This window comes from Natator depressus, chromosome 22 (genome assembly GCF_965152275.1).
Source record: "Natator depressus isolate rNatDep1 chromosome 22, rNatDep2.hap1, whole genome shotgun sequence".
NCBI lineage: Eukaryota > Metazoa > Chordata > Testudines > Cheloniidae > Natator > Natator depressus.
Window position 1 is genome coordinate 386,911 of NC_134255.1, and position 13,946 is coordinate 400,856.

At 50.3% G+C, this 13,946-nt stretch overlaps 2 non-coding genes across 2 annotated transcripts; one reads left to right on the forward strand and one right to left on the reverse strand.

The window, feature by feature from the left end:
- Positions 1-2,475: 2,475 nt before the first annotated feature.
- Positions 2,476-2,548, reverse strand: TRNAF-GAA (transfer RNA phenylalanine (anticodon GAA)). The gene has a single exon. It is a non-coding gene; the product is annotated as a tRNA-Phe (tRNA).
- An 8,664-nt stretch (positions 2,549-11,212) lies between these two features.
- TRNAQ-CUG (transfer RNA glutamine (anticodon CUG)) lies at positions 11,213-11,284 on the forward strand. Its single transcript has one exon. It is a non-coding gene; the product is annotated as a tRNA-Gln (tRNA).
- Positions 11,285-13,946: the final 2,662 nt, after the last annotated feature.

A 13,946-nucleotide genomic window follows, 5' to 3' on the forward strand; every position in this document is an offset into this window, starting at 1 on the left:
AGAAGTGGGGTGCAAGGGTTGGGAGGATTTTGGGGGGGAAAGACGTGTCCAAACTATGTTTCCCAGTAAACCCAGTTAAAGTTTGATGGTGGCAGTGGAAATTCCAAGGGCAAAGGTTAAAATTAATTTGTACCTTGGGGAAGTTTTAACCTAAGCTAGTAAAAGTAAGCTTAGGAGGTTTTCATGCAGGTCCCCACATCTGTACCCTAGAGTTCAGAGTGGGGAAGGAACCTTGACAGGTGCTGGCTCCAGGATGGGGCTTAGGGCTGGGGCAGGGCATTGGGGTTCAGGAGCTGGTTCAGGATTGGAGAGAGGGTATGGGGTACTGGCTCTGGGAGGGGGCTCAGTCCTGGGGCTTGGGGTGCAGAAGGGGGTTTGGGATGCAGGAGGAGGTATGGGGTACTGGCTCTGGGAGGGGGCTCTGTGTTGGGGTGCAGGACGGGGTTCAGGATGGAGGAGGAGGTATTGGGTGCTGGCTCCAGGAGGGTGCTCAGGGCTGGGGCAGGGGGTTGGGGTGCAGGAGGGTGTTTGGGATGGAGGAGGGGGTCTGGGGTACTAGCTCTGGGAGGGGACTCAGTGCTGGGGATTGGGGTGCGGGAGGAGTGTGGGCTCCCACCGGTCAGCACTTACCTTGGGCAGCTCCCGGTCAGTGGTGCAGGGGGGCTAAAGCAGGCTCCCTGCATGCCCCAGCCCCATGTCACTCCTAGAAGCAGCCAGCACATGCCTGCCTCCCCTGGGTGGGCATATGGTTCCACGTGCAGCCCCTCCCCACAGGCACTTCTGCCACAGCTCCCATTGGCTGCAGTTCCCCATTCCCAGCCAATGGGAGCTGCAGAGGTGGTGATTGCAGGCAGGAGCAGCGCACAGAGACCCCTACCCCTTCCCCACAGGGGCATGCTGGCTGCTCCTTGGAGCAGCGTGGGGCCAGGGCAGGCAGGGGTGTGCCTTAGCCCCGCTGCACCACCGGAATTTTAGCAGCGAGCAATCGCGATCGACTGTCTGAGGGTCCAGGATTGATTAGTTGATCACCATCTACCAGTTGGTGACCACTGCCCTAGTTCAGTGGCTGGCCAGGGATGCTGATGGTCCTGCTCAAATCAGCCAATGGCAGCCTCATCTCCTGGCACTCGGCCAGCTGTTGCTTGATCCGGTCATACAGTCACACGCTGACTGGCTCCCCTGCCTGAATGGTCCTGTGGAAATCCCACAGACGACGCTGCAGGACTTGGCACCATTGGTTTCTTTAACTTTGCAGTGTTTCCCCGGCCACCAGAACAAAGCCACCAACTCCTCCTTCACCGACTCCCACCGATCCCCCTGGTTGCCATAGAACCCTCTGATGCTTTCCCGATCTGCCAGCACCACCAGGCCTCACCACCCCTCCCCTTTATCTTGCCAGCTCTGGATGTTCAGCTTCCAATATCCTCTGTCATGGGTCAGGGAATTGCCCACATTGAAGCACATGGTGAGAGCTGTGTGATCCAAACAGTCCATTGGCACTACCCTGCACTGGGCTGTCAACATGCTCTCTTTCATGTAAATCCGGTCAATGCGACTCTCTGCAGCTGGTGTGAGCTTGGATCAGAGGAATAGGAGGCTACCACCTGCCCTCCATGGGTTCCACTATGGAGAAACACATCATCTAAGCCCAACTTGCTATAGACCTGCACCAGGTAGTGCTCATTGTAAAAACGTTTCTGCTGATGGTGGGAAAAACAGGACCCACGGTCCTCAGGCTGGCTGACACAATTAAAATCCCCCCCAACTCCAAACACCATGAGGTACAGAGGAAGGGAGCCAGTTCCTTCCATAGATCTTCCCTTTCACGCCTTAACTGGGGACCATATACACTAATATATCGGTAACCAGTGCCACGGAGCACAAAGTCCACCAGTAATACCCCCCCTGGTCAGAGCTCTACCACCTTCTGTACTTGCACCCCAAATGTGAAGAACAAGACTCCAGCCACATCATTCCTCCCTGGCCCAGAGGACCAGAAAGACAGGCCCTTCCTCCAATCACCCTTTGCCCATCAAGCTACCCTAAAGTCATTAATGTGTATTTCCTGAATGCCCAGCATGTCCAAGTCCAGCTGCTCCAAAGCACTGAATATCAAATGCCTCCTCCTGGGCCCCCAAATCCCTGCCCTGCTCCACCTGGCCACTTTTACAGATGCCCCTTCCCTGGTACTGCCCTCGCTCATCCCCAATCCCTGCCTGACACTGCCCCGCACCTCTTCTGGCACCATCTCCAAAGGCCACACTGCCTCACTCTCTTCCTCCCATATTGGGTCAACCAATAAGTCATGTGGGAAATATAGCTCCCATCCCTCATTGTTAAAGGTCAGGTGGGCCAGATAGGGGCAGAAGCCCACAGTATCTTTTCCTGCTGCAGAGCCCAAGATCAGGACTTGCCTTGGATACAGGCACCGCTGCACTTGCAGAAAACCGTTGCACAAAGAGGAATGAAAGGGCCTGCCAAAGCCTGGGATTGACCCAGGGACCTTTAGATCTTCAGTCTAATGCTCGCCCAACTGAGCTACTTCAGCAGCTGTGAAAGAAAGGTCAGGTGAGGCAACAGCCCATGCTCTGTTGTCCTGCTTGGGAGCTTGAGATCAGGGAATTGCTTCAGTTAAAGGCATCATGGCACTCCCAGAAAACAAGCCACTGCTGCACAAAGAGGTTGGAAAGGGCCTGCCAAAGCCCAGGATTGAACCAGGGACCTTTAGATCTTCAGTCTTGTCATAAATATAAAGGGAAGGGTAAACACCTTTAAATCCCTCCTGGCCAGAGGAAAAACCCTTTCACCTGTAAAGGATTAAGAAGCTAGGATAACCTTGCTGGCACCTGACCAAAATGACCAATGAGGAGACAGGATACTTTCAAAGCTGGAGGAGGTTGGGGGAGAAACAAAGGGTTCTCTCTGTCTGTGTGTTTTTTCTTTGCCGGGACCAGAGCAGGAATGCAGGTCAGAATTCCTGTAAAGGGTTAATAAGCAATCTAGTTAGATATGCATTAGATTCTGTTTTGTTTAAATGGCTGATAAAATAAGTTGTGCTGAATGGAATGTATATTCCTGTTTTTGTGTCTTTTTGTAACTTAAGGTTTTGCCTAGAGGGATTCTCTATGTTTTGAATCTGATTACCCTGTAAGGTATTTACCATCCTGATTTTCCAGAGGTGATTCTTTTACTTCAATTAAAATTCTTCTTTCAAGAAACAGATTGATTTTTCATTGTTCTTAAGATCCAAGGGTTTGGGTCTGTGTTCCCCTATGCAAATTGGTGAGGATTTTTATCAAACCTTCCCCAGGAAGGGGGGTGCAAGGTTTTGGTGAGGATTTTGGGGGGAAAGACCTTTCCAACGGCTTTTTCCCAATAATAAACCCGGTTAGACGTTTGGTGGTGGCAGCGGAAGTCCAAGGGCAAAAGGTAAAATAGTTTGTACCTTGGGGAAGTTTTAACCTAAGCTGGTAAAAGTAAGCTACGGAGGTTTTCATGCAGGTCCCCACATCTGTACCCTAGAGTTCAGAGTGGGGAAGGAACCTTGACATGGTGGCAGAGCGGTGGGATCAACTTGAAATCATTTTGAGATTTTTTTGAACCAGAAGCACAGATTTGAAAAGGAAAACCTCGAAAGCAGGTTAAACTGAAAACAGTTAACGTTTTTTTTTTCTCTGCTTTGGGGCCATAGCAGAGACAAAAGGGAATTGTCTTTTGTGAGCTGGAGTTTTCTCTACCTAAAGGCAGGGTAGTTAACCTCCTGCAGGGAAATTCACAAGTCTTCACAGTAGTTCTTCACAGACCTGAAGTTTTGTTGTTTTTTTTTTTTTTTACCTAAGAGAAACTAGAGGGGTTTTCTGCCTATTTGCCTGGAGACAAAGGTGTTAGGTTTGGTTTTTTTAGGATTTCTCTGTAGGCTGACAATCGCTGTCAGAGAACATAGGTATCCGGACAGCACAGCAAAATTTTACAAGCCAAGTTTTTTGTTTTTGTTTTTGTTTTGTTTTTAACTCTCAGGTGTAAAGTTAGTTAAAAACAGAGAGGTTAGGATGACAGACTCCACGGTTCAACAAAAGCTGGAATTAGCCAGATTTGAGGCTGAGAAAAAAAAAAGGAATATGAAAGACGGCTAGAACTCATGGAGATGGATACACATGCGGCCAGGGAAAAAGAAAGGGAGGCTACCCACAGGAGGGAAATGGAGGCAAGGGAAAAAGAACTGGAGGAGAAGAAAAAAGAGAGGAAGCATGTGGAGGAGACGGAGAAGGCAAAGGCTCAGCAGAATATACCAAAAAACCCTAGCAATCCTTCTCCAGATACCACTTCTCATCGCAGAAAGTTCCCCACCTACAAGGCAGGCAATGATACTGAGGCCTTCTTAGAAAACTTCGAAAGGGCCTGCCTTGGGTACAGCATTTTTACAGACCAATACATGGTAGAGCTGAAGCCACAGCTCAGTGGACCCTTAGCGGAGGTGGCGGCTGAAATGCCTAAGGAACAAATGAACAAGTATGAACTGTTTAAAACCAAGGCAAGAGTCAGAATGGGGATAACACCCGAGCATTCCTGTTGGTGATTCAGAGCCCTAAGGTGGAAACCAGACGTGTTATTTACCCAACATGCCTACCACATTGTGAAACACTGGGATGCCTGGATATCAGGAGTAAGTGTTAAATCTCCAGAACATTTGCCCTTCCTAATGCAAATGGAGCAGTTCTTAAAGGGTGTTCCTGAGGAAATAGAAAGATACATCCTAGATAGGAAACCCAAAACTGTAATCGAGGCGGGGGAGATTGGAGCCAAATGGGTGGAGATGGCAGAAAAGAAAAAAACTGGTCGCAGTTGGAGCAGATACCAGAAGGGACAACCTCAGACCATCCCCTACTACCGGGGGCTCCCCAAGGCCCCACCTACTCCCCCAAGGAACCCTCCAGACACCTTATCGTCCCGCCACACCGTTCTCCAGCAACGCACATCGCCCCAGTGACCCGACAGCTGGACGATGTTTTAAATGTAACAAGCCGGGGCATGTAAACGCCAACTGCCCCAAGAACCCCGACAGATTACAGTTCATTGCTCCGGGATCACACCAGAGGGTCCTCAGGTCCAGATACCTCCCAGATACCCTTGGAACAGAGGGAAACTGTGAGTGTGGATGGGAAGAAGGTCACCACATGGAGGGACACCAGAGCACAAGTGTCAGCTATCCATGCTTCCTTAGTGGACCCCAATTTAATCAACCCAGAGATCCAAGTGATGATTCAACCCTTCAAGTCAAACTCTTTCAGTTTGCCCACAGCCAAGTTGCCTGTCCAATACAAGGGTTGGTCAGGAACATGGACTTTTGCAGTCTATGATGATTATCCCATCCCCATGCTGTTGGGGGAAGACTTGGCCAAACATGTGAAGCGAGCCAAGAGGGTGGGAATGGTCACCTGCAGCCAGGCTAAACAAGCCTCATGCCTTGCTCTGTTCCGGAAACTTCTACCAGGACCCGGTCAGAGGTGATGGACCCGGACCCCAGGCCAATGTCTGCAACAGCAGTAGTGGATCCAGTCCCAGAGACCCAGACAGAGCCAGTCCCAGAACTGGAACCAGCGGAACAACCAGCAAAAGACCCACTGCCAGCACTGAATCCAGTACTTGCAACCTCAACACCAGAGGGCCCCACCGAATCTGAACCGGCAACAGCCCATAACCCTACACAAGAGGTTCAGCTGGAGCCTGAACCCCAACATAGTGCACCAGCGGAGAGCGGTTCACAGTCAATGGAAACAGCCCCATCCCCTACATCGCTTCCAGAGGGACCAAGCCCAGGTCCACAATCCGATGAGGAACTGATGTCTCCAGCATCAAGGGAACAGTTCCAGACCGAACAGGAAGCAGATGAAAGTCTCCAGAGAGCTTGGACGGCAGCACAGAGCAACCCACCGCCTCTCAGCTCTTCTAATCGATCCAGGTTTCTTGTAGAAAGAGGACTTTTATACAAGGAAACTCTTTCTGGTGGACACCAGGAAGACTGGCATCCTCAGAGACAGTTGGTAGTTCCAACTAATTACAGGGTAAAGCTCTTGAGCTTAGCCCACGATCATCCTTGTGGCCATGCTGGGGTGAACAGGACCAAAGACCGTTTGGGGAGGTCATTCCACTGGGAGGGAATGGGCAAGGATGTTTCTACCTATGTCCTGTCTTGTGAGGTATGCCAAAAAGGGGGAAAACCCCAAGACCAGGTCAAAGCCCCTCTCCAGCCACTCCCCATCATTGAAGTTCCATTTCAGCGAGTAGCTGTGGATATTCTGGGTCCTTTTGCGAAAAATACACCCAGAGGAAAGCAGTACATACTGACTTTCATGGATTTTGCCACACGATGGCCGGAAGCAGTAGCTCTAAGCAACACCAGGGCTAAAAGTGTGTGCCAGGCACTAGCAGACATTTTTGCCAGGGTAGGTTGGCCCTCCGACATCCTCACAGATGCAGGGACTAATTTCCTGGCAGGAACCTGGAAAACCTTTGGGAAGCTCATGGGGTAAATCACTTGATTGCCACTCCTTACCACCATCAAACAAATGGCATGGTGGAGAAGTTTAATGGAACTTTGGGGGCCATGATATGTAAATTCATAACTGAGTACTGGGACCTAGTGTTGCAGCAGTTGCTCTTTGCCTACAGAGCTGTACAACATCCCAGTTTACGGTTTTCACCATTTAAACTTGTATATGGTCGCAAGGTTAAGGGGCAGTTACAGTTGGTAAAGCAGCAATGGGAGGGGTTTACACCTTCTCCAGAAACTAACATTCTGGACTTTTTAAGCAACCTACAAAACACCCTCTGAACTTCTTTAGCCCTTGGTAAAGAAAACCTAAACGATGTTCAAAAAAAGCAAAAAGCCTGGCATGATAAACATGCCAACGAGCATTCCTTCAAAGTAGGGAGCAAGGTCATGGTCTTAAAGGCGCTCCAGGCCCATAAAATGAAAGCGTCATGGGAAGGGCCATTCACGGTCCAGGAGCGCCTAGGAGCTGTTAATTATCTCATAGCATTTCCCACCTCCAACCAAAAGCCTAACGTGTACCAGATTAATTCTCTAAAGCCCTTTTGTTAGATTATGATTTCTTTAAATGGCTGAGAAAATAGCTGTTCTGAATAGAATGAATATTCCTGTCTGTGTGTCCTTTTTGTAACTTAAGGTTTTGCCTAGAGGGATTCTCTATGTTTGGAATCTAATTACCCTGTAAGGTATTTACCATCCTGATTTTACAGAGGTGATTCCTTTACTTCTATTAAAAGTCTTCTTGTAAGGAAACTGAATGCTTTTTCATTGTTCTAAGATCCAAGGGTTTGGGTCTGTCGTCACCTATGCAAATTGGTGAGGATTTTTACCAACCCTTCCCCAGGAAGTGGGGTGCAAGGCTTGGGAGGATTCTGGGGGGAAAGACGTGTCCAAACTACGTTTTCTCAGGAACCCAGATAAAGTTTGGTGGTGGCAGTAGAAGTCCATGGGCAAAGGGTAAAATAGTTTGTACCTTGGGGAAATCTTAAGCTAAGCTGGTAAAAGTAAGCTTAGAAAGTTTTCATGCAGGTCCCCAAATCTGTACCCTAGAGTTCAGAGTGGGGAAGGAACCTTGACAGCCCTTTTATTCCAAAAAATTAAAGGTTTGTCAGTTTACAGCCCAGGGAGGATATGACGTTGATTGGCCTGAAAGTGTCTACTATGAAGCAAAAAGTGCTGGTGGCATGGAAAAGGTGAACCTCTCCCTGACCTTTGGGCGTATGCAGCGACAGCAGATCCAGGAGCTGTGCACTAGCTACGTGCCAATGTTGTCAGCCACCCCAGGACTGACTGAACGGGCATACCACTCCATTGACACAGGTAATGCTCACCTAATTAAAGTCCAACCTTACCAGGTGTCTCCTCAATTAAAACTGCTATAGAATGGAAAATCCAGGATATGCTACAGATGGGTGAAATCCGCCCCCTCCCCCCGCCCCCCCCCCGCCCCCCCCCCCCCGCAGTGCCTGGGCACCTCCAGTGGTTCTAGTTCCGAAACCAGATGAAAAAATACGTTTTTGCGTGGACTACCGTAAGCTAAATGATGTAACTCACCCAGACAACTATCCAATGCCATGCACAGATGAACTATTGGAGAAACTGGGACGGGCCCAGTTCATCTCTACCTTGGACTTAACCAGGGGGTACTGGTAGGTACCGCTAGATGAATCCGCCAAGGAATGGTCAGCCTTCATCACCAATGTAGGGCTGTATAAAATTAATGTACTCCCTTTCGAGCTGCGGAATGCACCCGCCACCTTCCAAAGACTTGTAGATGGTCTCCTAGCAGAATTAGGAGAATATGCAGTTGCCTACCTTGATGATGTGACCGTATTTTCGGATTCCTGGGCAAAACACCTGGAACATCTACAAAAAGTCTTTGAGCGCATAAGGGAGGCCGGACTAACTGTTAAGGCTAACAAGTGTCAAATAGGCCTAAACAGAGTGACTTACCTTGGACACCAGGTGGGTCAAGGAACTATCAACCCCCTACAGGCCAAAGTGGATGCTATCCAAAAGTGGCCTGTCCCAAAGTTAAAAAAAACCAGGTCCAATCTTTCTTAGACTTGGCCAGTTATTACAGACGATTTGTACCGCAATACAGCTAAATCGCCGCCCCACTGACAGACCTAACCAAAAAGAAACAGCCAAATGCCGTTCAGTGGACTGAAGAGTGTCAGAAGGCCTTTAACCAGCTTAAAGCAACACTCAGGTCTGACCCTGTACTAAGGGCCCCAGACTTTGACAAACCGTTCCTAGTAACCACAGATGCGTCCGAGCGTGGTGTGGGAGCAGTTTTAATGCAGAAAGGACCGGATCAAGAATTCCACCCTGTCATGTTTCTCAGCAAAAAACTGTCTGAGAGGGAAAGCAACTGGTCAGTCAGTGAAAAAGAATGTTACGCCATTGTCTACGCTCTGGAAAAGCTACACCCATATGTTTGGGGACGGTGTTTCCACCTGCAAACTGACCATGCTGCACTACAGTGGCTTCATACCGCCACAGGAAATAACAAAAAACTTCTTCGGTGGAGTTTAGCTCTCCAAGATTTTGATTTCAACATCCAACACATCTCAGGAGCTTCTAACAAAGTGGCTGATGCACTCTCCCGTGAAAGTTTCCCCGAATCAACTGGTTAAAATCATCCTTGAAATGTGAAAAATATTGTTAGTATAGTTAGAGGTGCATGTGTCTCATTAACTCTGTTTTCTCCTAAAGCTCCAGGAAGAAATCACAGCCAGCGTTTCACCCTATCTGTGATTTGGGGGGCATGTCATAGGAGGAAGTAAGTCAAGCTGAGCAAGGCAGGCCAAAGCGAGTCTTGCCTTCATGAGCCGCTCACAATGATGTCCTTTTTGTGTGCCACAGCTGACAAAAACATTCTGGACAGACATGCAGGAGCCCAAAAGGGTGCCATGCAGCTGCTGAAGTAACTCAGTTGGGAGAGCATTAGACTGAAACTCTTAAAGGTCCCTGGTTCAACCCTGGGCTTTGGCAGGCCCTTTCCTCTCTTCATGCAGCGGTGGCCTGTCCTCTAGCAGTGCCGACACCCAATGCAAGCCCCTAATCTCGTGTTCTGCAGCAGGAAAAGATAGTGTGGGCTTCTACCCCTTGCTGGCCCTCCTGACCTTTAACAATGAGAGATGGGAACTGTCCTTCCCATGCAACTTATTGGTCGACCCAGTATGGGAAGAAGAGAGTGAGGCAGGGTGGCCCTCGGGAATGGTGCCAGAGGGGGTGCTGGACAGGAATTGGGGACGAAAGCTCCTCTGTGCAGCTGAGCGAGGGCAGTACTGGGGAAGGGGTATCTGTAAAAGTGGCCAGGTGGAGCGGGGCAGGGATTTGGGGGCCCAGGAGGAGGCATTTGTTATTCAGTGCTTTGGAGCAGCTGGACTTGGACATGCTGGGCATTCAGGAAATATACATTAATGACTTTAGGGTAGCTTGATGGGCAAAGGGTGATTGGAGGAAGGGCCTGTCTTTCTGGTCCTCTGGGCCAGGGAGGAATGATGTGGCTGGAGTCTTGTTCTTCACATTTGGGGTGCAAGTACAGAAGGTGGTAGAGCTCTGACCGGGGGGGGTATTAATGGTGGACTTTGTGCCCCGTGGCACAGGTTACCGCTAGATTAGTGTATATGGTCCCCAGTTAAGGCGTGAAAGGGAAGATCTATGGAAGGAACTGGCTCCCTTCCTCTGTACCTCATGGTGTTTGGAGTTGGGGGGGATTTTAACTGTGTCAGCCAGCCTGAGGACCACTGGTCCCGTTTTCCTGACCATCAGAGGAAACTCTTCTATGATGAGCACTACCTGGTACAGGTCTGTAGCGAGGTTGGCTTAGACGATGCGTTTCTTTATAGTGGAACCAGTGAGGGTGGGCTGTAGCCTCCTATTCCTCCGATCCGAGCTCACACCAGCCGCAGATGGGGTACACCTTTCTGCGGGAACAGGCCAGGAGTCGCATTGACTGGATTTACATGAAAGAGAGCATGTCGACAGCCCAGTGCAGGGTAGTGCCAATGGACTGTTCAGATCATGCAGTTCTCACGATGTGCCTCAATGTGGGCAATTCCCTGACTCATGGCAGAGGATATTGGAAGCTGAACATCCAGAGCTAGCAAGATAAAGGGGGCGGGGGCGGTGAGGCCTGGTGATGTTGGCAGAACGGGAAAGCATAAGAGGGTTCTATGGCAACCAGGGGGATTGGTGGGAGTCGGTGTGGGAGGAGTTGGCGGCTTTGTTCCAGCAGCCGGGCAAACACCACCGTGTTAAAGAAACCAACGGTGCCAAGTCCTGCAGCATCGTCTGTGGGATTTCCACAAGAGCATCCAGGCAGGGGAGCCAGTCAGCGTGTGACTGTACGACCGGATCAAGCGACAGCTGGCTGAGTTCCAGGACATGCGGCTGCAGCTGGCCGATATGAGGGGGACCACTGAGTGAAGGGAGGGGAGGCCTCCCCTGGCATTTTTGCAGCCTGCAGGGAACAGAGACAAAGCAGGGGGATGCAGGGACTCAGGGCAGGACCTGCGGATCCAGTAGAGCAGGACCATGGTCGATGGAGGAGAGAGAATCCTGCGAGAGGAAGCAGCTGAAGGGAAGCAATAAGTGCAGAGCGCTAGCCAGCCAGCTGGGAGTCACAGGAGTCCGGAAAAAGAAACAGCAGCAGGTCCCATGGTGTAATGGTCAGCACTCAGGACTCTGAATCCTGCGATCTGAGTTCAAATCTCAGTGGGACCTCCTGGGGCTATGTTGGTTTGCTGCAAAGCCTTGGAGCTCAGTGTGCTTGGTTTCTGTGTCTCTGGGTGAACCAGAGTGACACTTTTCCCCTTGTGCTGGGTGACTGACATCCACTGGAGATAGGTCTTTGGTCCAGCTGGTTTGACAGAATGGCCGCTATAGGTTGGGGCCCTAGAACTTCACAGTCTGGCTAGAGATTCCTGCGGATTGACCTGATGGTTGTGTGTGTTGCTGCTTCACCTGATGTCCACAAGTTTGGTCCTTGTACCTGCAGTTGCCACCCTCTTCCTGTTGCCCACATGGCATTTAAAGGAAGGAGTGTCAGGGCCAGGCTTGATAGGCAGGAGGGAGGAAGAGTCCCAGGCTGGAGCCCAGCACACCTCTCCTCCTCTGGGCACCTAGAGCAGAGGCGGCTGGTGCTGACAGCTCCAAGGGAAGGCTTAAAAGGCACAGAGCAACCGTGGGTGGGGCAAGAGGACCATGCCTATGTGTGGCCAGCAGACAGCCACAAAGACACCCAGCCAGCCTGCTCCCTGGCATGGAAAACCCTCACTGAAGCCCCCCCACAGACCAGCATTTGTTCTGCAGCCAGCATCACAAGGTGGTAGGAAAGCAGGGCCAGCCCCCCCGTGGAGCCTCTTACCATCAGTACCAGGTTTACCATGGCGCCACTGGCATCATGGCGCCGGGCCCAGGCTCCAAAGGGGCCCCTGCCTGGCCTGCTTTTCTCTGCCCCCCTCCCCCGTGGATATCAGCGTGGACTGGCGGGGGCGCTTTGGGAGCGGGAGCTGTCAGCGTTAGTGCACAGCTGATTTCACATCCATTGGACTCACAGACATCTCTTTCCAGTATCCCCTGGCACCACTGCGATCACCCCTTCACTAGAGATGTGAAACTTGATTGACATATGTGATCTCTCTGATCATCAGCTGTATGTGGAGAGGCTGGGTTGTCCTGCCCCCCCCCCCCCCACACAGACACACACACTCCTTTCCCCTCTGCCTTGAAAGGGGACCTGGAGCTCAGTGCCTGTTGCATTCCACAAGTGCCAGGGAAGGCAGAGTGAGCTGTGATGTGAATCCATGTGCTCGCTTTTAGTTCACAACCCCAGCTCTTCCTGCGATGCTAGGCATCAGTGGAATTCTTACTTTCCCCCAGGAAGATCAGACCCACTCCATGTGTGACATTCAACCCCCCAGGAAGCCGAGAAATCAGAATAATGCAGATTCCAAGGCCAGAAGGGATGATAGAGAGATAATCTCATCTGCCGTCCTCTAGAACAGCCTAGAGACCTGCCCCCAAATCATTCCTAGTGCAGAGCTTTTAGAAAAACATCTTGTCTTGATTTAACAATGGGGGAGAATCCACCAGAACCCTGGGTACATTGTTTCAGGGGCTAATTACTTTAAAATGTGAAGGCACCTCAGTTTGTTCTCTTTGTAATAATGTTTCTGCCACTGTATCCAGGCAGGGAACTAGTGGGGTGAGACTGGAATCCTGGGGAAGAGGCGTATGAGCCAAAGCAGCCCATGGTTTAAACAAGCATTAATGTCATAATTTGGGTGGCACTAATTGCTGGGCAGCAGCGGTTTAACCAGCATTTCAGCAGGGAGTATTTCTAGTTTGTGCATTTCAAAGTCTGCCTTTGCTGCGGAAGAAACCCTAAGAAAATCCAGCCAGTGATCAATCTCTGGTCATTACTTTGAACACAGCTTTGGGATTCAGCGGGGAGAGACAGAAGGAGTTTTTAGTCTTTCAAGGAGGCTCTCCTGCTATTTTAGGCTGAAAGCGTTAGCCAGAACCAGCCTGAGAATGGCTGGGCTTGGACTTTGAAAAGTGCAGCTGCACATGATCTCAAAGAGGTAAGTGAGACCAGTGCCTGCAAATTAGCCAGGCAGGGGGTGGGGATTTCTCTCAGGTGTTTGGAATGATGTTGACAAGCTCCTGCAGCTGGGACACAGAAACCACCCCCTGGCTGGGTCCAGGAGAGGCAGCGCCTGCACTGCTGAAAGCGGCTCTGCGTCAGATGGAGATTTAAGGTGTAGGAGTGAAGAGGAAGGGTGGGCTTGTGGGTAAAGCACTTGCCTGGGGCTCTGGCGAGCAGTAGTCAGTCCTGCCTCAGCTGTGAAGTCCCTGTCCATCAGTCAATGTCTCAGTTTCCCAGCTGCGTGTGTCTCGCTCCCCATGACTTTAGAATAGGAACACTTCCTAACTAGAGCTGGTTGAATATGGGCGATTGTGAAATACAAAAAATAAATAAATAAAAAGGGAACAAAAAAGCTGAAATTTCAAAGTGTCCCTTGGAACAAGAATGCTGAAAAAGCTTCAGTTCAGACCCCTCCTATTGTTGCATTTTGATCATGGAGGTTTATTTTGCTTTGCTGGTCACCTTTTATGAAATATGATGTGGTACCATATTGGCAACAGGATCCAAAATGATAAAAATGTCACCCAAATCTACATGCAAAACATTTCGATTTTGACAAAACTGGAGTTTTGGGACCGAAAACGATTTGTCAAAAAAGCCGACAACTAAAAACCTCTCACAGCACCCCTGCAAGCAGGGCAGTGCCATGGCTCTATCCCCACGGCTCAGAGGAGCTGCTGAGGTACAGAGAGATTAAGTGACTGGCCCAGGGCTACACTGGAAGTCAGTGCTGAA